The sequence below is a fragment of the Ambystoma mexicanum genome, chromosome 3q, assembly GCF_040938575.1.
Source record: "Ambystoma mexicanum isolate Mex_15411 chromosome 3q, UKY_AmexF1_1, whole genome shotgun sequence".
Lineage (NCBI taxonomy): Eukaryota > Metazoa > Chordata > Amphibia > Caudata > Ambystomatidae > Ambystoma > Ambystoma mexicanum.
In genome coordinates this window covers 172,551,498-172,573,918 of record NC_090926.1, presented here as the reverse complement: position 1 = coordinate 172,573,918, position 22,421 = coordinate 172,551,498, and positions in this window count along the sequence as shown.

Below are 22,421 nucleotides of genomic sequence, written 5' to 3'. Positions count from 1 at the left end.
AGTTCTGAAAAGTAAAGATCAACAATTCTCTATGAATACCAATGTGTTAAAACATTAAATGACACATAAAAGGTTCAATGCAAGGTCCGTTTTGGTTCTTGGAACTATACACGTTATTCACATGCGGATAAGTATTTCAATAACTTTCAAAAAATAGAAAAAGTAATTTGACTAAACTCAGAACATGTGACTAGTTCCTTGCATGTACTGTCGTGAACGAAAAGAAAACATGGATGCAATTTGATGACTACTAGCAAATAGATATAAATTAAAAAATTGGACGCAAAATGATTATGGTACATGGACTTACCTTGACGAACAAACAGATGCAGGGATCAGAGTAGTTTCTTGTCGTAGAACAGGGAGCAGTTCACAGGTTGCAAACTGACGAGTTTGCTCAAAGTGGTCACGGAAGTTCACAGAGACGAAGAGCAGATAACCAGCACCTTCACGGGTTGACTAGCAAAGCGCAAAGAAGTTCTCATTAGAAATATGAAGTGGGTTATAAAGAATTCGAAACAGGGGTGTGTTTGTGAATGAATGACGTGTATATGTCGTGGCATTATGTGGATTGCAGGGGGCCGTCCAGCGTGAGGGGGGATGCTTGGCAGGAGACACGGGGTCTGGAGGTAGACATGGGAACAACAACCCATGCTCTATAGACCACTTTGAAGTGTACATGGTCTTTGGCACCTCTTGGCCTTTATCGCTCCCTGACAGCTCCACTTGCCAGCAGAGCAAGTACCCTGGTGCGAACTGCCTTTGATAGGGCGGGGGGGGGGTGGATCGGGGCGGTGGTCGTGCAGACAAGACACAGGAAGACTCGTGAATGCAGACACACTTATGTGGATTGCAGGGGGGCGTCCAGCGTGAGGGGGGATGCTTGGCAGGAGACACGGGGTCTGGAGGTAGACATGGGAACAACAACCCATGCTCTATAGACCACTTTGAAGTGTACATGGTCTTTGGCACCTCTTGGCCTTTATCGCTCCCTGACAGCTCCACTTGCCAGCAGAGCAAGTACCCTGGTGCGAACTGCCTTTGATAGGGCGGGGGGGGGGGTGGATCGGGGCGGTGGTCGTGCAGACAAGACCCGTTTGCCGCAGGGCCTCACCAAGGAGAGGCCATCTAACTGAATGTAAGAGGATGGCTGCAGGATCTACTACATGGAAGGCAGGGGGGTGAGTTTATAAATACCTCACCCTCCCAGGAGAATATACACTAGATTCATTTAAAAAATCAAAACAACCATTGTTAAAATATATGTTGGGCTTTATTTTAGATTTTAGTTAAACATAAATAATAAACATTACACATTGTAAAGTTGAGGTTGCAGCACATCGAGGGAAAATCCGCGGTATTGTCCACTGTCACTGGGGAAATGTTGTCTAATGGCAAGTACCGCACAGGCAGGTATTACTCTCCGAACGCGGTGTCCGAGCCTCCCGTGAAGCCACCAAGTGAAGCAACGATAGGCCACCAGCCTGTACCACCTGTGAAAAAAAAAGATGCAAACTGTATTAAACTGACCAAACTTTCTTATCAATGTCGATTCAGGTAACACATGTCATTTTTCTTAGAAAAAAATTATATCTAGAAAATGCACTATATGGAACCAATTTACATGCGTTCGAATGATATGTAAATGTAATTTTATATGTGGGAGACGACCATGAAATAGTGGTGGCATCACTGACATCACAAACAGAGTATACTTACTCGTTACTCGGATTACGCGGACGAACAGTGCCACGAAGTTCGTGCATAAGCACCATCATCATCCTCAACACTGTCCGTGAGAGGCAGGCTTCCCTGAACTCTGGCAGCTCGGTGATGCATTGCGGACTTTGCTCGCCTTCCTGCAGACTTTGCTCGCTTTCCGAAATGTAGGCCAAGCACCCGGAATTTTCACGGCAGCAGCAGTTCTCCTCCTCAGTTGGCATTAGCTCGCACCGATTGCACGTGCACCAGGTGGAGACGCCGTCCATGCGACATGGTCCAGGCTCTTCATCCGTTGACTGGTCCTCCCAACTGCCGTCCGAATCCCCATCGTTTTCGCGTGCTTGCCTTTCCAGTAGTTCTTCCTCGGTGTACTCGGGCTCGTACATATACGGCATTATTGTGGCCATTGTGCGGTAAAGATAGTAAAATAATTTACAGAGATGGTACTGGTATCTGTCCACACGGGCTACAAGCGGCGAAGGTAGCTGACCAGAGCACTGAAACGAGTCACAGAATACTCAAAGTAACACAGAGAGAGGAATGGAATCGAAAATCTGCTGCTGTATGTTGTGAAACGGTCTGTTTATACTTATTGGGGAAAGAGGCGTCCTGCCATTTCCATGGCAACACGTCAATAGCTGAGGCGCAGCGATTGTTGACACGAGACGTGCTTGAAATGGGCAGTACGCGTCTGCTGATGTCAGGCTCAGGGGCGGGGGATTTGATTTAGTGCCGCAAAGGCAGGTGAGCCAGGTCGATGCGGCGGAATGATAGGATTATCACAAAATGGCGGCTGATTTCGAGTGCGATAATGGGCGAAAAGTCGGGTAAGGTCCATAGGAAAGTTTCCTACGATCTACCGATTTATGCTTACAAACACATGGCCGACCCGTAGGGACAATAAAAAAAAAATCCCGGAACTATCCTTTAACAAAGCGGGATTCGCCCAGCCATACCTCCACCGAGTGGCGGTATTAGGAAAGGATTCTGGTGGTAAATCAGCAGATTTGCAGATGGTTTATGATTTACCACCGAACTCGCAATGAGGCCCAATCAACCGTTCTACAGATTCAGCTGCTCCATATACCAGAAGTTTGAGAATGCAAGTTCCATTCGGTGCAATCATGCATTTTTTTTTGTAAACTGATTTTAGTGCATGATGCTTTTTGCTGCATTGAACTTCATTCCTCAAGGCGCACACAATTCCAACTGCTTCGAACAGTACCTCTTTGATACTCTGCCAGGGGTAGTTCGAGCTCCACCTTTGACCTCGAGTTGGCGGGTGAAGGGATGAAAGTATCTGATTTAGTGCTGGAGAGGAATTGTAGACGAAGGTCGGGCCATAGGCGCTGCAACCAGTAAGGGCTTTATCAACAACTGGACCCAGGCAGAAATTTAACATCACGTCCATTTCCAATAGTCTTTTATATAGCACTATTGCCATCTAGTGGAAGTATAGCGCAGCACAACGTGAGCTAAAATAGAAAAATGAAACTTCTCGTACAATGTCCCTTGGAAGGCTAGGGACAGCCGAAATCTACGGAAAATATTGTGAAATACTTCAGAAATATGTTTCATATCGAAAATTCCATAGCGATAGAGGGGAAATATTCCGGAACTGTCCAAACATTTCATGAACTGCCATTGATTTAAAAAACCTGCAGAGAATTTTAAAAGTCGGTGTTCAGAAGAAGTAAGCATTTTCTGTGGAAAAACATTCCCAGAAGATTGGATGGCGGTTGAACAGCGCTTCCTGGCCGTTCAAATACCTCACACTGGCCCTCATCAGGAGGTTGGCGGAATGGGTTTACTGGCACCGGTAAAGGTGCCGGTGCTGGTAAACCCATTCGCCCTACCACGAGGTCTCCTCGCGGGACCCGCAATGGGCGCCTGGAAAAACCAGGCGTCCATACCGGGTCCCTCGAGGACACCAGGGAGCTAACAACGGGCCCGTTGTTAGCTCCATCCCCATTCCCATTGAGCCCTATGGGGGCTCGAATGGGAGTGGGGATGGACCGGGTCTGGGTTTCTCGGACGAGGAATTACTGGGTCCTCCAAGGTTGGGATGGCCCGGTAAGTCCTTATTTGAGGAACCCGGGCCCGGAATGCGGTAAGGAGGTAACCATGCCGCTAAACGCGGCATGGTTACCTCCAACCTCCTGATGAGGGCCACTGTCATTGCATTGCAGCACAACCCCAAACTCCAGATGGTCTGTTTAAGTGATCAATGGTCCTTCTTCAACTATCTGCCGTCTCCTGAAGCCTCTCACACTCTCCATCTCCCCATTGTTACATCCCACATTGGGCCCAAACTCCTAAAGGAACCCTCTCGCGAGAGCAAACTATGGCGACTGCACTTTGCCCATCCATGGGAATTGTGTCAGCACAGTGAGTCCCACAGAGTGTTATGGGACCAGTTAGCTTTGCAAGTATTTCCTGATCCACAAAGAATCACATTCCATGGGGCAAATTGCTAGCAGCGAATTTGCACTTGGGAAAGGGTTAAGTAACGCAGTGAAGTCCCGTAAAACAGTGGGGAAGTGAAACAGTTTAATCATATATATTTTTTAAAATGTATTTCTTTAAATATTGCTATCATGGCAGATCCCTAATTGCGTTGCTGTACAACAACGTTTTCTGGAGTCACCATGCTCCAAATGTAAGGCATTATGATTAAAATGGGTGCAGCGTGAAACGGCATTTTTTGTTTAATTGCAAACAAAAAATACCGGTTTAGAAAGACTGGTCTTTCTAAATCAAACTATCGTGCCCCTGGATGCACACGTGCATGTAGGGGCTGAAGGGAGTGGCCGCGACACGCAGGAGAAGACGGACGTGACGTGCCTGTGTGTATGTTGTAGGTTAATATTTGTAATATGTTAATGTTAATGTTAATGTTAAAGGTCATTTGTACCGCGCACTATCACCACCGGAGTGGTCCCCTGGCGCTCTGGCGGCTCTGAAAGAGGGAGGGAGGGGTGGGTTAGTGGGTGGAGGCTGGAAAAGTGCAAGATTGCAGTGATGTGCTGTTGGCAGCCTCAGCCCGGTGGTTCCGTCGGCTGGGCCTGGGGTGTATGCGGCCGGTAGTCGTCGTGTGCTGATGTGCGAGTCTATGTGTGTTTTTGTTTTGTTGTTGCAGTGTAGTGAAGTTCGTGCGGTTTGCTGTGCTGGAGGTTTGTGGTTGTGTTTGGTTTGGAGTTTGAGAGGTGTATGCAGAGAAGGAAGTTGTTAGTGGTATTGGTTAGTTGGCATCTCTATCCTGGATTGAGCCGGTTGGGCTCGTGTAATCTTACACGACGGGATGCTTGTACACCCTGTGCCTCAGGAGGTACGTGCTCGTTTTTTTTTTCTCCATTCGAGGCCGTTTGAGGATTTAGCTGTCCCCTCCGCCCGCTCCCTTAATAACTTTGCATGCTCCTCACCCCCCCACATGACTAGCGCAGCTGCTAGTGTCCATACTTCCGTTTGTGTGGTGATTAGTTGTGTCTTGTCCGTTCCACAGCTCGTGGTACCTAGTTGTGGCTGTACGGGTGATGGGGGATGGTGAGGGTTGGCTGGAGTCGTTGCCTCCGTCTCCCTGGGTCTCGCAGGTGGACCCCTGTGTCAATGGAGGGAAGGGGACTGGGGAGAAGGTAAGTGCAAATGTGTTTGTGTGGAGGGATGTTTGTTGAGTGACAGGGAGGGGGCGCGTGGACGAGGAAGTGTGTACTTATTTGTATTTTTTGTATTTGTATTTTGATTACATTTATAACGCATTTTTTGCCAAAAACGCTGGCACAGAACAATAAAAAATGGTACAAACAAAATGAGCAAAACATTCTAGATGAAAAACAGAAGAGGGGAGAGAGATAAGGTTTAATTGTTAGAAAGCGCAGATAGAAGGTGGACTTTAAGATTAGATTGAAAAATATGAAGGCAAGATGAAGAACGATTGGAGAGAGGGAGGAAGTTCCAGTGTTTCAGGGCAAGAATAACAAAAGAGTGGAAAAAAGAGGACACACATGCAGGTTTAGGAACAGAGAGAAGGAACTGACCCAGAGAGCGAAGAGGGCGAGAAGGGGAACAGAATGCGATAAGTGAAGAAAGATAATGAGGAGCAAGACCATGGAAACATGTAAAGACAATCAAAAGAAAATGATAAAGAAGACAAAACGCAAAAGGAAGAAGTGATATCGAAAGTAAAGAAGATGTGATCGAGGATCAAGGAGGAAGATAAAAAGTAGACAGACATGAGAATTATAAATAGAACGAAGAGGAAGAAGATGGGAAGCAGGAAGACTGAAAAGAAGAGATGAACAATAGTCAATAGGAGAAAAGAACAAACAAGAACGGAGATGCTTAGTGGCATGAAAAGAAAGATAAGGTCGAACAAGACAAATATTAAAAATAACATAACAACAAGATCAAGCAGTGTTTATTGCGCATTTGTTAGGCGCTTATACAAGTAAATTGTGTTTCAATGCGCCCACGCGGCAACAGGGAGGGAACATGGGATTGAAAACAACATACACTGGAGGATGAAAGACAAACCTACTAAGCCTTGTGATAATCGGAATGTGCAAGTACAGAGAGAGAAGAGGGGAAGAGGGAGTAGGGTAAGTGCTGGAGTGTCCGTGCTCGTGGGTGAGCAGCAGAAGTGCCCAGTATAGTAAGTGCTAGAGAGCATTGAGCTGCAATAAGTAGGTAAGTGCAGGCTTACAGTGTCATAGGCCAGTGGGTGCTGAGGCAAGTGCTGTGTGCAGGCAGAGGCTGAGGCGATTGGGTGTGGGATGCCAGGGCCCAAATGTACACATAAGGGTCCTGGTCACCAATCACAGGGACTGTGAGATTAGCAGAGGAGGAAAGAAGGGAAGGAGGAGGTGAAAAGGAAAGTCTTGTGGAGCTTCCGGAATTTGAGGAGGTCCTGCTCAAGACAAAGAGAAAGGGGGAGGCCATAAGAGTGAGCCAGCTGAAGAAAGAGATTGTCCTCCGGCCCTCTGTTTACCAAAATGCTTCACACACGGAGAGTTGGTGCCAGAGAACGTAGATGTCTAGAGGGAGAGTATTTAGTAAGAGCAAGTTTCAGATAGCATGGTCCCTGGCCCCAGACAGCCTTGTGGATGATGCAGAGGGATTTGAATTTAACCTGTGCAGCAACCGGGAGCTAGTGAAGAGTTTTTAGGACCGGAGAGATGCGGTCCCTGGGTTTGAGGCCAAGGATAAGTCTTGCTGCCCTATTCTGGATTAGGTGGAGGGTTCATAGAGAGGAAGAGGGTAGATTCAAGAGAAGGCTGTTGCAATAGCAAGCCTTGAGAGAACCAGGGCTCTAGTAAGATTAAGCTTCTGGGGGAAAGTGGGAAAAGGTTTAAGTTACTTAGTTGTAACTATTGTTCTCCAGCACGGGTCTGGCATGGATTTACATGCTCATGAATATTCCCTGTCGTCAGGCTGGGAATCCTCGGTAAAAGGAAAAACAGTTTCACTTTCACTTTAAAACTGTATTTCTCTTTTAAAACAATACCTGGCCTCTGGGGCATTCTGCCCTCATTCAGTGACAGTGCTCTCCCTAAGCCCCGCCTCTGGCAGCCAACTTCAGATTTGGTAAGCATGTAAAGTGGCAGTATGACCAAAAGGAGCAGCAGAGGGGCCGGAGGGAGGGTTTGCATGTGTATCCATGCCAGACCCATGCTGGAGAACAATAGTTACAGGTAAGTAACTTAAACCTTATCCAGCATGGGGTCTGGCACAGATTTATATGATCATGAATAACGAATGCACAGCAGTACTCATTACACAACTACGGGAGGTGGCAAGGCTCAACAGAAGCAATGAACACTTACTCCTGGAACATACTCACCTCAAGCGAACAGGTTGCGTAGCACTGCCTGGCTAACTTTGGACTCCTCCCTGGAATCCCTGTCGATGTAGTAGAACTTTGTGAAGGTATGCATGGACCTCCACGTTGCAGCCATGCAGATGTCGAGCCGGGGCACACCAGAAAGGAACACTGTTGTCGCAGCGATCGCTCTGGTGGAGTGGGCTCTTGGACGGCCCGGCAGAGGCCGGTTTACCAGCCGATGACAGTACATGATGCAGCCTTAGAGCCATCATGAGATCGAAGCCTTGGACAAGGCCTTCCCATGGTTCACAGGTCCAAAGTTCACAGACAATTGAGAAGCCTTCTGAAAAGCCTTTGTGAGTGTCACATAGAACTTCAAGGCACAAGCAACGTCCAGTTAATTGCAAAGGCTCTCTCTCCTGGCGACAAATGGTTAGGGAAGAAAACAGGCAACACAAAAGGCTCATTGAGGTGGAATTCCGACGCAACCTTTGGCATGAAAGTGGGGTACGTACACAGTACCATGCCTGATTCACAGAAAGTCAGTTATGCCTGCTTGCAGGATAGGACGTGGATCTCACCCACACGTCTGGCTGAGGTGATGGCCACAAGCAATACCGTCTTCCACGAGAGAAACTTGAATGGGGCTTGATACATATGTTCGAAAGGTGACCCCATGAGTCTTGTCAAGACCACGTTGAGTTCCCATGTTGGGGCAGGCACCTTCACTGGTGGGAAAGATCAAAAAAGTCCCTTGAGGAACTCCTTGACGAGTCTGTGGGACCACAGCGAAGATCTTTCTGGGGATCTGGTGTAGCGTGAGTATGAAAGAATCTGTGGAGCCGTGACTCTCAGAGGGGTAATCTTCTGCGATCCACCACGTAAAACACTTCCACTTCCACACTAATGGCCAGAGTCGACAATGCCCTGACTTTGGCGAGGAGCTTGCTGCAGTCTGATGGCAACTCATAACCTCCAAACCCTAAGGCTGCAGGAGCCATGCCTTCAGGTTCAGAGATCCTGGGTTGTGATGAAGGATTGCGCTGCTCTCCCTGGTGAGCAGATCTGGAAGTACCGGCAACTTGTCTGGAGGCGACACTGACAGGCTGAGTAGGTCCGGATACCAAATCTGCCTCAGCCACGTCCGGTGATGAGTATCATCTTGCACTGACACGGTCTGAGTGTGTTGATCACACCAAGCAGGAGAGGAAACGGGGGGGAAAGGCGTACAGAAACAGAACTTTGCATGGGAAGGAGAATGCATTCCCCATGCTCCTGGGTTGGTGGAACCTGCTGGCAAACATCTGGCACTTTTAGTTTGCTGCCATGGTAAAAAGATGGATCAGAAGTCTGCCCCATTTGATGAACGGACGGTCCACCTAATCCTTACGAAGTTCCCACTCGTGGCAGGAGCACAGCTTCCTGCTGAGGGAGTCAGCAATGGTGTTCCTGATGCTTGCCAGGTGGAACGGGATGAGGAGCATGCCCTGTCCAATGGCCTAATGCTACAAGTCCTGAGCTTCCTTGGAGAGCACCGGGCGTCGAGTACCCCCTTGTTTCCTGATGTAGAACATGGTGGTGGTGTTGTCGGTGAAGACCTCACCACCTTGCCTCTCAGAGATGGTACGAAAAACTTGAGGGCCCAGAACACTGCCCGTAAGTCCAGGATGTTGATGTGCAGATTAATTTCCTCCAGAAGCCACAGACCTCTGGTGTGTAGATGTCCGGTGTGAGCTCCCCAGCCTTCCAGAGAGGCGTCTGTTGTGATGTCTCCTGGTATGGAGGGGCTTGAAATCCCGTCCCTTGGGCAATGTGTTGACGAATGGTCGACGAGGCCTTTGGCTGCGCTGGTTGAGCCTGTTTGGGCTGTGCGGCCTTCTTCTCCTCCTCCAGCCTTGGCTTTTCTGATTTGTCCTGTAACTTGGCCAGTGTGGATGACTTCCTCTTTGAAGAGGAGCTCGATGGCAGGCTGGCTATGCAGGAAAACTGCGATGAGGATTGCGGCCTATCCAACCTGGGACCCGCATCAGCAGCAAACCTGGTGGAATCAGACTTGCGGTTCTTGGCCTTATCTTGGACCCCCACGGATGGGGCATCCTCAAAGGACTTTGACCTCCTCCCAGAGGGTGAGGGAGCTTTGGACCGGCCGATCCTGGGTGAGGCATGACCCTGCTCGGAGCATAGGTCAGAGGCCTTGCTCAATTTGAGCCATGCCGCCTCCTGCTATACCTGTCTTCCTTTGTCTTCTTTGAGAAGCCCAGGCATATATTGCACCCATCCTTGTTGCAGTCAGGGTGCAGGCAGTATAGACATTTTAGATGTTTGTCAGCCACGAAGATGTTCAATAGCCCGCATTTGGTGCAGGGCCTGAAGAGGGTCTATCCCTCCTTTTTCCCCTCCGTCATGGTCGGAGGGCACGAAGTAGGCCCAAGACAGCCTTCCAGAAACGTTGGCGAATAATCCCTATCGATGGGAACGCAAAATGTTGAAAAAAAGTACAAAATAGCTCAGAGAGCAACTCGAAGAGTCCCAACCCTGAAGCATGGGGTACAAATCTGAAGATGGCTGCCAGAGGCGGGGCTTGGGGAGAGGACTGTCATTGGATGAGGTCAGTATAACCCAGCGGACAGTGTTTGGTTTAGAGGAGAAATACAGTTTTAAAGTGAAAGTGAAACTGTTTTTTCTTTTACCGAGAATTCCCAGCCTGACGACAGGGAACATTCATGAGCATGTGAATCCATGCCAGACCCCATGGTGGAGAAGGGAGAATTCCTTTGAGAAGGAAGAGTTCAAAATGGGACTTCTTGGCAATGGCCTGAATGTGAGGGGGGAAGAAGAGAGGAGACGAAGATGACACCAAGGTTTCTGGCTTCAGATGAAGGAGAAGGGGTAGAGCCCATAGGAGATGGCCAGAGTGAGGGGAAGAAAGAGGGGGCAGGAGTCCCATTAGGAAGGATCTCAGTATTGCTGGCTTTGAGCCAGAGATAGTTGGAAGTGCACCAGGACTAGATGGCAGATAGGCAGTCTGGGATGATGGAAGAGGTAAGAGGGTCAGCAGGAAGTTTGAAGAAAAGTTGTGGGTCATCTGCATAACACTGAAAGTTAGGAGAGGAGGTGGAAATGATATGTGCCTGTGGAGCAAGGTACGTGTTAAAGAGCCACGGGAAGAGGTTGGAGCCCAGGGGGATACCGCAGGTGGAGAAAAAGGTAGGGGAGGAGAAGGTACCCTGACTAACCTGGGATGGACGGTCACATAGGAAATACGTCAGCCAGTCCAGTGCCCGCTCCGAGATGCCAACAGTATCATGGAGCTGTTTTATGAGGATGGAGTGGTTGACTGTGTCAAAGGCAGAGGAGAGATCAAGTAGAAAGGGGACAGCTGCGGAGCTAGAGACCAGAGAGGCGAGCAATTCTTTGCGGGTGCTCAGAAGATCAGTTTCCGTGCCTCTGGATGCTCCTAATACAGATTGATGGTTCTGGAAACCGACAACAAGTTCAGTCGAGAAGTGAGTTGGGGGGAGGCCATTTTTCCAGGAGTTTCCCGATGAAGAGGGTGATAGAGATGGGGCGGTAGGTGGCTGGGCAGGTGGGGTCTGCTGAAGGTTTTTTCAGGAGAGGACGCACAAGGGAGTGCTTGAGGGAGGAAGGGAAAGATCCAGTAGCAAAGGAGGGGTTGCAGAAATCGGCACGTGCAGGGGCAAGAGAGCCAATGTTGTCCTTAATGGTTCTGGAGGAGCAGGGGAAACCTGTTTGGAGGAGACCTTCATGGAGCGGTCAACTCTGGTGACCTCATCAGGTGAAACAGGGGAGAAGGATAAAAGAGAGGAGGGCGGAGGTTGGGAGGCCATAGGAGGCAAGGGGGTGGAGGAGGGTTCAGGGGAGAGGGAAGTAAGGGTGCTCAGAATGTCCTGAATATTTTTTTGTGAAGTGAGTAGCCAATGCATTGCAGAGGGCTCGGGAGGGGAGAGGTGATGGGGAGCGTGCAGTTGGATTGGCTAGTTCCCTGCAGATTTCATAGAGTTCAACCGAGTTGTTGGATGCACCAGAGACCCATGCCTAGATGTGGGCCCTTTTCTTGGTGTGGATGGAAAGTCTGCATTGTCTTTGGAGCAGGCGACAGGCTGGTTTGTCAGTGGGTGAGCCAGATGTCTGCCACTTCCGTTCTGCAGCTCTGCACTTGCATTTCAGGGCTGCTAGCTCAGGGTCATACCAGGTGTTACGCTTGGAGGCAGGTTTCAGGAGGATCCTCATGGGCAAGAATGTCCAGGGTGTTGGTAATGGCCAGATGGAGATTTTCTGAGAGCAGAGTCAATAGTGGAATCTAGGGTGGGGAGAGAGGGGGGATGAAGGTGGATGTGAAGGCAGCAGCTGACACTCATTTCATCGGACGGATGTTCATGAACAAAGTTGCCAGGGCTTGAGGAGGTGCGGTCAGAGGGCAGAGGGGTCCCAGGTGAGAGGAGAGGAGAGAATGGTCTGACCAGGAGATAGGGGTGACCAATGGGGGGGAGATAGAGAGATCGGAGTGGATGAGGGCATCCAAAGTGTGTCCAGCTGAGTGAGTTGGACCAGAAGGCAGAATGGAGAGTGATAGCGAAGTGCAGAAGTCATGGAAGAGAGTGGATGCCATGATGGAGTAGTGCAGATGGATGTTGAAATCTCCCATGAGGAGGAGTTTAGAGGTGGTTGAGAGGAGAGAGGAGCAGAGCTCAGCCTATTGAGAGAGTAACACGGTGGTAGAGTGATGGGGTCTGTAGATAGTGGCAATGGTCAGAGAGGGTGAGCCAACCAACTTGCAGACTTATTCCTCTCCTGAGCCCACTCAGGGAAAATCAAGGCAACCCCACCACCAGCACGGTTAGGGCAAGGCTTGGAAATGATCTTGTAGCCATCAGGGAGAAGGGAGTCTAAAGCAGTGACTGAGCTGGCCTTGAACCACGTCTTGGTAAGAACAAGGAATTCAAGGTCCAAGTCTTCAAGAAGGAGGCAGGTGTCAGTGGAGTGTTGGTTTGCTGAATGAGCATTAAGTGTGACTAGATGAAGCAGGTCTCCGCGTTTGAAGGTTTTCTGAGGAGGGCTACAGGGCGTGGTACACCAGTCGGCGGGGGAAGCATAGAGAGAGTGAGAAGGGGAGAGGCAGATGTGGTAAGGAAGTCAGGTGCCGGTCGAGGAGGAGGAGATTGGGTTGGGGACCCTGAACCAAGATAGTGCCAGTATGGTAGACATTAATGAAACACCTTGATGATGCGAAGCACACTAAGAGGACTTCCCACTTGGCGCCACCATTAATGGGAGAGGGTCTGAAAGAAGAGAGAGTAGAGATGAGGTACCCATCAATCTGGGGAGGGAACAGAGAAGAGGATGGCGGTGAAGACCTGTCTGGAAGTTGCACTGACATAGGTGTCTGCGATGGGTAAGCCAGGGGTGGTGGTCAGGGTGTCTTTTTTGTGCTTTTTTTCTTCCAGACTTCGTAAGAGAGGGGGGTTAGGTGATAGTATAGCAGTTCCAGAAGATATGAGAGATGGTGAGTGCCATTAGGGTGGCAGAGGATAGATAAGGATAGAGGAGTGATTTCACTGCACAGTCCTAGCCCAAACTCACCAGGTGGTCTAGTAGTTACAAGAGGGACACAAATGCAATGCAGAAGTGGGGTGCAAGATGTTAAGAGTAGACACACCCAAATTTGAAAATCAAATACAGGTCACAGAATGTAATGCAGCAGTGGGGTGCAGGATGTTAAAAGCAGACACACCCAAATTCGAAAATCAAATATAAGTCACAGAATGCAATGCAGAAGGGGTAGAATAGGTGAGTCTAAGAAGGCAGAGTGAGATAGGCACAGCTTTGTTCTGGTTCAGAGTCTGTTAGTGGATGAGGCAGTGGAAAGATCAGCCATAACTCACTTGACATTCCGAGGAGAGCATGGAGGTGCAGGCTTCATCTGGAGGCTGCTTCATGTTTCGTGGGAGGGGGAGAGAGGGGGGATCCCTCCAGCCCTCCCACGCCCAGACAGGCTCAGACAGGAGCCTTCTTTTAGGGACCTTAGATTACAAGAGACGGCTTCCGCCTGCTGGAGAATGCAATTGACTAGATGTTGCCATGGCCAGCCAATCAGTGAGGGGCAGCTTTGACATGGTGGCTGTTTGGCCAACATGAAGAAGCGTCAGCCATTTTTGATATTCCTTTATTCCGAATTCAATTCAGTTTATAAGCCTGGTGGCTTCAGAAGACTTGTGCACAATCAGGGACCCCAGTCCCAAGTTAGCGCGGCATGCAGATCGGTGATCACCTCCTCTGCAAGGTGTGAAGCGGGACATCGCGCTGCACAATTTCGAAAAAATTAGGTTATGTTTTTCTTTTTTTCTCAATGTGCCAGCAGCCCATACAACCCCACACAGGCTTACCTTTGCCGGCAGTATGAAAAACGCTGGTCCTACAGTGAGCAATAGAGATGAAGGACTGGCCAGTAGAAGAAATATGTACAGAAAAAGACAGCGAGGGGTCAAAGATTACACCCAGGTTGCGAGCAAAAGGAAGAAAGGAAGGGGGAAGGAAAGGGAAGGAATAGGAAGAGGGGGAACCGCAGTGTCAGGGAAATACAAGATTTCAGTTTTCGAGGGATTAAGATGGAGAAAATGTGAGGCCATCCAATTTTGAACAGCAGAGAGACAGAGACAATAGAATGTAATGTATCATCAAAAGAAGAGAAGGAAAATAAAATCTGGGTATCATCGGCATGAGGATGAAAAGAGGAAATGAGAGCAGAAAGGGGAGGGGGCAGTGTAAAAAAAATGAAAATAGCAAAGGACCAAGAACCGATCCTTGAGGAACACCATAAAGAAGAGGATGAGATGGAGAAGTGCGTCCAGCCCGCATAACCTAGTAAGAGGACTGGGAAACATAAAAGTGAAACCACTGAAGAACTGAACTGGATAAACCAAGAGTGGAAAGGGAGGAGATCGGAAGAGAGCGATCAACAGTGTCAAAAGTCGCTGAGAGATCCAAGAGAATAAGAATCAAAGAGCATGTGTTGAAGAATGTGTGTTTCTGCATTTGCATGTGTTTTTTTGTGTTTGCGAGTGTGTGTGTGCCTGTCTGTGGGGTGGGAGGGGTTGGGTAGGAATGGTTATGGTATATTTCATATTCAAAAATATCACATAGATTCTTAAAATGTGGTTTAAAATCTTAGAGCGTTGCAATGATGGCTGTAATAAGACAACAAACAAATTTTTACCGCATGCTTGTATGAAGATACAAATCAGAGCTGTCGGTTTTACCCTGAAAAGGGAAAGATTCCATAACACCACTATTTGTGATGGACATCCAAAATAAGGAAGATATTGCCTAATGTTTACTGATGACAGAATAAGCACATCAATTGGAGTTATTGATATTCTTGATGTTCATGAGCCAACTAGTGGTGACCAGGATGAGGGGTTCATTCTTGCAAAATATGCCAACCTAGGCTAAACCCAAATAGTTAGAAGGTGTCCAGCACACCAAGACCTCTTCAGATTCACATGCATTAATACATCTCCACTCACAACCCGCCTCTACCTCTTTCCCCGCTAATCATTCTCATAACAGCTCCAAGAGATCCCTCAGAATAGGCAGAAGATGCTTTTTACAAGACCAAGTTACATTACGTTACATACATTTCATGTTGATGAAGTATGTCAAAATCTCAGGTGTACATCACTGACAAACAGCTTTTGATATATATTTTTATTAACATTATCAACAATACACCACAAAGTTTCCCTAAATTCTTCAACACTGCATCAAGGAAAAACAGGTTCATATGAACATTTCGAGCACCAATCACAGAAGAACAAGTGTATGAATTGGGGAACATTAATTATATAAGCAGTTCATTACAATGCTACTAATTGACTTGTGGTTCTACTTCTCGCCCAAGGTCTTTCTACAGACTTTCACAAAGACCTTCACTTGCTGTGGGGATCACCCCCCCAGATGGTAGAGGAGCAGTGTTCTGCGCGAGCAGTCTGCCCTGTTCCGGAGGAGCCCATCTATGCGAGAAGTCATTCCGCTCACTGCGGCATTAGGCTTCCTTGCTGGAATTCCTAAACCCCCGATTTCACCCCAGCAGGGAGTGTAGACCATTCTGCTGCCGCACTGTGAGCATCAGAACCAGAGGGCAGCGAGGAGATTGGCAGATCCAGGCCTGGGTGAGTGAGGACGAGGGTGCCAGGAACGTTCCATGCTGCTTGGGGAGGCTGCTGGGGGAGGCCACGGCCCACGACACTGCAGCGCAGCACCAGCTGATGCCGGAGGCTGAGAGGCCCTGGCTCTCCTTTGTTGATGAGTGTACTTAGGCAGCTGAAGTAGGCTGGCCTCTGAACCCACGCATGATTCTATCTAAATTGGAGTGCTTCACGCAATAATTCTGACCCATCGACTCCTGAGTGTTCAGCCAACTCGGAGGCTGTTGCTGGCAGAGTGGGCCCTGTCTACATCGGCTATCCTGTTTTCCTTCCCTCACTGGTTATCTGGCTTCTCCCCCTCACCTCTTGGCTCTAACATGCCTGTGCTTGGTCAGAGGGTGCCATTATTATTTGTATTACCCTCCTGGTACCGCAGGAGAGACAGCTGCCCTTCCTGGTCACCTCTTAGGGGTAGTTGCATTACTCAGTGGAGCACAGAGTCATTTCTGCTGGGCTTTGCGATCAGGCTTGCAAGCTGCAGGAAGGGTGATGTGGCCCTAATGGTGGATGACTCTTGACGCATAGCACTTCGAAAACATTGGGAGGCCCTTCAACCCTAATTAATTAATTTTGGGGAGTATCTACCTGCTTCAAGCAACCCACCTGTTTTTCGGTGAGCTAGGATTTCTCGTTCATCTGACTTCTCTGCTCCTGTCTTGCCGCTAGGCCACCTGATTGAAGTTTGTTTGTTTGTTTCTTTATTGATTTATATCGCACACCAAACCCGGAGATAACTGGGCGCGTTGCAATTTTTACTTTACCCATAGGAATACACATAGGAATAGTACATTATGTGCAGACATTATATACAAAAAGATACAACAGGGGGTGTACAGTATAATACATAACCAAGGTACAACACAGCAGTTTAAATATCAGAGGACAGTATATTGATATGGCAATACATCCATCCGTAAATGTTCTAAAGGGTATCATAGGTCCTTGGGAGATAGCCAGTTCTTGGTGTTTTTCCTGAAGCTAAGGTAATGCTCTCAATGAGGAAGGGAGTGAGTTCCATAGATGGGCTGCCATAGCAGGACAGATGCTACCACCTGCTTTTTTCACGAGGCAGAACAAGTTAGCAATCCTCCTAGAACGTGTTGAGGATTGTATGACAATTCTATCGCTTAAGTATTGAGGGGCAGCATTATTTAGGCATTTGTGTGTGAAGCAGACTGTTTTGAACTGAATTCTCGCCTTTTTAGAGAGCCAATTGTTCTTTCGCCTAGCCTCCGAAATATGTTGCCTCCTAGCAATACTTAAGGCCATTCTAAGTGCATTATATTGAAGTATTTGGAGTTTATTGACGATGTATTGGCTTGCACCTAGGTAGAGGGCATTGCAATATTCAAGTTTTGAAAGAATTAAAGCTCTCGCTAATGTGATGCAGCTCTCTCTGGACAGGAAATCTTTACAAGCGTGAATCAACTTACAGATGCATGCTGTTGCAGAGGCAGTGGCATTGACTTGTTTACCTAGATTAAGAGCTGCGTCTAGGTAGAAACCTAGAGTTTTTACTTCCTTTGCCACTTTAATGTCAATACCATCGATGTTAAAGGAGATGTATTTGTTGCTGAGTTTGTTGAGGTTTGCCGGTGCTCCTAGGATAAGGAGCTCCATCTTATCATCTTTCAGGCACAGGCCATGGGAGGCCATCCACGCCTGAATGATTAGATAGATTTTATTCACTAAGGTCAGGTCCGTATCATAATCTCCAGTGAGTGGAATGAGGATCTGGGTGTCATCTGCATAATTTGTGTAGGTGACACCCAGATGGTCAAGGTCATCAAACAGAGGCTTAGTGAAGACATTGTACATCATGGGTGATACGCAGGAGCCTTGAGGTGCTCCGCATGTTATTGGCATAGGGTCTGCTGAGGCTGAAGGAGAGAAAACTCTCATTGATCTGTTGTTCAGAAATGACGGAATCCATGCTGTGGCTTCCTGGGAGTGGGCCGCAGTGGACAGGTGTTTACAGAACACTTTGTGATCCAGCAAATCAAAAGCAGCAGATAGGTCTAATAAGAGTAAGAGAGCAAGTTTCCTATTATCTTTAAGTTTGTCGATTTGATTCTTAAGATCTATCAGAGCCGTGTCTGTGTCATGTTGTGGTCTAAAACCAGATTGCCGAAGCCCTAGGAGGTTGTTGGTCTCCAAGTATGCTTGGATCTGGAGGTAAACTGCTTTGTCTAATATGTTGAGTAAAAACAGTACAGTTGTAATCGAGCTGTAGTTCATTGGGATCGTCAGGTCTAGGGAGTTGGGTCTATGGTAAGACCCAGGCATCCTTCAGGTTGAAGGATGTGTCTTTAAGTGAAGTAGTTATACGATTTGTACCCCTATGGAGACAGATGGGTTAGTACCATTAAGTCTCAAAATGAGGCCTTCGCGGGAGAGGGCATCTTGCAACCTGCAGGCCATTGACTTAAGATCCTAAGGCCTCCGGCCAATGCATTGTGCATCTGTCTCATTGGAATGAGAGCCTGACCCCTTGTGAGTCTGGATGGGACACTGTCTGCTCCCCTCTATCGGCATGTGTCTGCTGCTAGGCCACTTGGTGAGTTTGCCATGCTTTGTGTAGTTCTCTGTCCCTCTCCCCTCTTTATCTCCATCTTTTACTCTCTCCCTCCATCCATGCTGTTCTCCATCTTACCTATTTACTCCAACTGCCAGCCTATCACTAATCCTACCTCCCTTTCAAAGTCTGCAAGGAAACATTTCAAATAAGATCTCCTGGTCTCCAAACCAGGCCTGTCCGACACCTATGTCAACATTTCGTCCAGGCAGATTGTCTCTGACATCCACTTTGTCGCTCCCTCCCCAAACCTATGGACTCCACATATGGTCTATGGCCTCTCTCATTTCTCCACGTCTCCCATTAATAGAGGCACCAGATAGAAAATACTCTTGGCCGGTGTCTCATCCTCTAGGTGCATCATTAATGTCTATCACGATGGCACTGTCAAGGCCCAGGGCTCTCAGCCCAACCTTCACCTTCTTGATAGGTGTCTTCCAACTCTCATCAACTTCCTCCCTTCTCCCACCACTCCTACAGTGGCCTCACGCCTTGCCCCTTCTCCACCTCCGATGGGAGTATCACGTTCCTGTACCCCTCCTCGGAAGACCTTCACAGCTGGTAACAAGGTCCACCTTGCTACCCTCAACTCTCTCTCTGCCACCAAAAACGCTTTTGATATCGGTCTCCTTCTCGAAGACTTTGACCTCGATGTTCTCTCCCTCACTGAGACGCAGTTCACTGCCATCTCTGTCACTGCTTTTGACACTCCTGCCTGAGAGTGCAAAGATCCTTTCCAAGCCCAGACCTAACCAGTTTGGTGGTGGATTGTCCTTGGTCTTCCCTTACTGGATTCCTGCTACTATCATTCCCACTGAATCCTACGCTTTCTTTGGATGCCTCGTCTGCAGGCTCATCATCTCTCCAACCCTTTTGCTGACTCTCGCCACCATATACAGTTGCCCTCTTCCTCTCTGAGTGGTCTGACCTCCCCTCTTTCCTTCTTGCCTCTACCTCCAAACATCTCCTCAGTGACTTCAATATTCACCTTGACTCTCCCAAGGCGACCACTGGAAACTTATGCAGCCTCTGCAACATTCTCTCCCTCACCATTCATCCCTCTTGTTCGACGCACTCTACCGGACATACCTTGGATGCTCCCATCTCCTCAGACATTCCTTTATCCAACCCTCTCACTACGCCTCTCTCCTGGTTTGATCATTCCCTCCTGTCCTCTCATCTGGATCCTTTTGGTCCCCCTGCTAAGTCTCTGCCTGCACTGCATGTTTCCTGCTCCGTCATTCCACCAATGAAGTGGGTGTCAGTTGCTGCCTTTGCTGCCACCTTCATTCCCCCTCCGACTCCTGCCACGGATTCCCACACTGACTCTGCCCTTGCTACTCTTCACCTTTCTATCACCAACACCCTGGATATCCTTGCCCTGTCATGAGGGTTCGAATGAAGCCTGCCTCTAAGTGCAACACCTGGTATGACTCCAACCTAGACACACTGAAACGCAAATGCAGAGTGGCTGAGCAGAAGTGGCGGGAATCAGACACATCCTCTGACAAACTGGCCTGTCGCCTGCTCCAAAAGCAACACAGACTATCCATTCGCTCGAAGAAGAGGGCTCAAATCCAAGCCTGAATCTCTGGGGCCACAAACAACTCTGGCAAACTATTCAAATTCTTCAAGGAACTTCCCTCTCCTTCTGCGGTCTCCACCTCTCCCCTGCCATCCCTGACCCTCTGTACCTCTTTGGCCTCCCACTTCCTTTACAAAACTCAGGACATTATGTCCTTACTTTCTTCTTCCCCCTCCCCCTCCCTCCCCATCTGTCATTCCTCCCTTGACTCCCCTCTCCCCTTCCATACTTATTTCCTCATTCTTTCTCATAGCATTGGATGAGGTCTCTAGACTAGTCCTCTCTGTGAAAGTCTCCTCCAAACCAGTGCTCCCCTACTCCTCCAGAACTATCAAGGACAACATTGCCTCCCTTGCACCTTCCCTGACTGTTTTCTGTAACCACTCCTTTGCCACCGGCTCTTCCCACTTCCCCTCAAGCACTCACTTCTGCATCCCCTCCTTAAAAAGCCCTCTTCTGACCCCTCCTGACTTGCTACCTATGATCCTATCTCCATTACCCCCTTCCTGTGCAAACTCCTGGAGAAGCTGGCATTTCCCAACCAACCCGACACACCAAATCTGTCGGATGTATCCATGACCACCAGTGTGGCTTCAGAGCAGCCAGAGGCATGGAAACTGTTCTACTGAACACCCGTGACAACCTTATTTCTAATCGCAACTCTAACTCTCCTTCTGTTCTTATCCTCCTTGATCTTTCCTCCGCCTTTGACACAGTCAATCACTCCACCCTGATAAATTGGCTCTATAACACCCTTGGCATCCCAGGTCTGGCTCTGGACTGGTTGACCTCTTACCTCCAACAGACCCTCCCAGGTTCAACTGGGCCCTTTCCTCTCCCCTATCACACTGTCCACCTGCGGCATCCCTCAAGGCTCTATCCTCTCACTGTGGCCTTTCAATATCTACCTTGCCCCCTTGGCCCATCTGATCTCTTCTTTCTCCCCTCATTTCCAGTGTTATGCAGACAACACTCAGCTCTCCATGAAGCTTACCCCTCCTTTCGCCTCCTCCTCCTCCTCTCTCATCCCTCACTCTTTAACTGCAATTCAGTCCTGGTGTGCTGCCAATGATCTCTGCCTTAATGCCAGTGAGACTGAGATCCTTTCTATTGGGACCCCTGCTCCCTCCTTCCCTCCCTCCCTCTGGCTGACCTCTATGGGCTCACTCCTCTCACCCTCTTGTGAGGCAAAATATCTTGATGCCATTTTTGACTCCTCGCTCTCTTTCTCTCCTCACATCACAGACCTCGCCAAGAAGTCCCACTTCCAACTTCACCTCTCCCTTTGCTTACCTGCCCCCAGAAACCCAATGTCTCCAGAGCTCTGGCCCTTTATAGGCTTGACTACTGTAGCAGCCTCTTCCTTAATCTTCCTTCTGCCTTCCTTTGTCCCCTTCAACTTATCAGAACAGTACTGAGACACTTATCCTTAGCATCAAGCCAAGGGACCGAATCTCTCCAGCCCTACTTTCTCTCCACTGGCTCCAGGTTGCTGCTAAGATCAAATTCAAGACCCTCTGCATCATCCACAAGGCTTTCTGGGGCCTGGGACCACACTACGTCCACTCTCTCTCAACCTAAATACCTCTCTACTAGAGTCCTTGGTTCTGTTAGCTCCAACTCTCTGCGAGTCTGTCACTTCTCCAAAAAGAGATTTGGGGGCAGATGTCTCTCCTCTGCAGGAGCCTCCCTCTGGAATGGTCTCTATGTCCCTCTCAGGCTTGAGCCGGATCCCCTTAAGTTCTGCAAGACCTTCCTGTTATCCTCCTCCTTCTCTCTCTCCCACTTCCCTGCTAACCCCTTCCATTTCCCCTATTAATGGCCTCCTGGTTCCCTCTGAGCTTTACAGGGTTCCAGACCCTTTTTCGCCCAGTCCCCTACCTCCCCCTGCTTACCTGCTTTCCATTGTACTAGCCCTCTAACCTCGCCCTTACTCCTGCCTTCCCCTTCCCAATTCTTACCTGCTTTTTGTTGGCACTTGCCCTTTGCCCCCGTAACAACTGCACTACACCTCTTCATCTTTACCTCCCTCCTTAGCACTTCATTGGTCTCTGACCTGCACTTACCCCCTCAAGCCCCCTTGTCCCTCGCACTTCTTGTCCAGCACTTGCACAATCCGAATGTCACAAGGCCTAGTAGGACCGTTATTGTACCTTTCTTCCTTGTCCCCACCGCCACCTTTTTTGTCTTGTGGCGCCTTGAAACACTACTATCCAATAAATAAATAAAATAAATAAACACAGTGATATTGCACACACTTTGAACTTGGAGGCCAAACTCTGCCAAATGATTCGATACTTGCAAACTGGTGCTTCCATTATCAGTCAAAATATAAAGGATGACAATGGTAACACTAGGCTACTCCCTCTCCCAATTCATACAAGTGAAGAGATACCGGCTACAGGATGTAACCACAGCAATCTCATCCATTGCATACCTGATAGATACAAAGCCAAAGGGCTGAAGAACTACAAATTCCTAGATGACAGAATCAAA